We start from the raw sequence: 1620 nt of genomic DNA on the forward strand, positions 1-1620 counted from the left end.
AAAAGTGACTCCACTCCTATCAATGATGCATTTCCACTTGATAGCTTGCAAGCAATATTTGAGGTGGTTCCTTGGTATGCACCCATAGCTAATTACTTGGTTAGTCGAACCTTTCCTCCAAATTTTTCTAAACATCAAAAGGACAAGCTCAAGAGTGAGTCTAAGTATTACATATGGGATGACCCATATTTGTGGAGATGTGGTGCTGACCAAATAATTAGAAGGTGTGTTCCACAATCCGAAATCCAGTCTATTTTAAAGGCATGCCACTCTTCTGAGAGTGGTGGACACTTTGGTTCTCAAAGAACTGCAAGAAAAATTTTAGACTGCGGATTTTGGTGGCCCACACTTTTTAAGGATGCCAATATTTTCTGTGACTCTTGCCACCAATGCCAAAGGTTTGAAAACATATCCAAGAGGGATGAAATGCCCCAACAACTCATGTTGTTTTGTGAAATTTTTTATGTTTGGGGTATTGACTTCATGGGTCCATTTCCAAACTCCAATGGTTTCTTATATATTTTGTTAGCTGTTGATTATGTTTCTAAGTGGGTGGAAGCAATTCCTACCCGTACTGATGATGCTAACGTGGTTGTTTCTTTTGTTAGTAATAATATTATTTTTCACTTTGGATCACCACGAGTAATCGTGAGTGATCAAGGCACTCATTTTTGTAACAGAAGAATGACATGTTTGTTGAAGAAACATGGCATCATTCACAAGGTGGCGACGGCTTACCATCGCCAAACAAATGGCCAAGCTAAGGTGTCAAATAGAGAGATTAAGCGCATACTCGAGAAGATTGTTAAACCTCATCGAAGGGACTGGAGCTCTAGGCTTGGAGATATGCTATGGGCTTATCGGACAGCTTACAAGACACCCATCGGTATGAGTCCGTTCTGCCTAGTCTACAGAAAGGCTTGTCACCTTCCGGTAGAGGTAGAACACAAAGCTTACTGGGTTGTGAAGGAATGCAACTCAGGATTGGGAGGAGATGGAATTGAGAGAAAATTACAGCTGGAGGAATTGGAGTGCCTTCGGCTAGAAGCGTATGAAAACTCAAGGCTCTACAAAGAAAAGGTGAAGGCGGTGCATGATAAGAACATCAAGAGGAGAAAGTTTAGAGCTGGGGATCAAGTCTTTCTCTACAACTCAAGGTTGAGGTTAATATCGGGAAAATTGAGGTCAAGGTGGGATGGACCCTACATGGTGGAGAAGGTGGAACCGGATGGAGTTGTCCACCTAAGTCACCCCTCAAGCCCTACCTTCTTCAAGGTTAATGGCCACCGTTTAAAGCTGTATCATGGTGCGAAAGTGAAGAACAACAAGGATCTAGAGATCTTCCCCTTGAAGGATCCAGCAAAGGAAGAGGACTAAGCCTATGGATCGTCCAACTTAAATACGTTAAAGAAAAGTGTTAGGTGGGAGGCAGCCCACCATGGTATGATCTTTCTTTTTATAGTTCTATTTTATTTATTTGCTTATGTTTGTTTCATTAGTTGTATTTGTTAATTTTCAATTTAGCATGTTTCCCTTTTGTTCTGAGTATTATAAAAAAATAAAAAATAAAAAATAAAAAGAGAAAGCATCCCATGCGTAAGTGTCAGCGACGCGCACGCG

This window comes from Arachis ipaensis, chromosome B8 (assembly GCF_059453495.1).
Source record: "Arachis ipaensis isolate K30076 ecotype BB chromosome B8, ASM5945349v1, whole genome shotgun sequence".
Taxonomy (NCBI): Eukaryota; Viridiplantae; Streptophyta; class Magnoliopsida; order Fabales; family Fabaceae; genus Arachis; species Arachis ipaensis.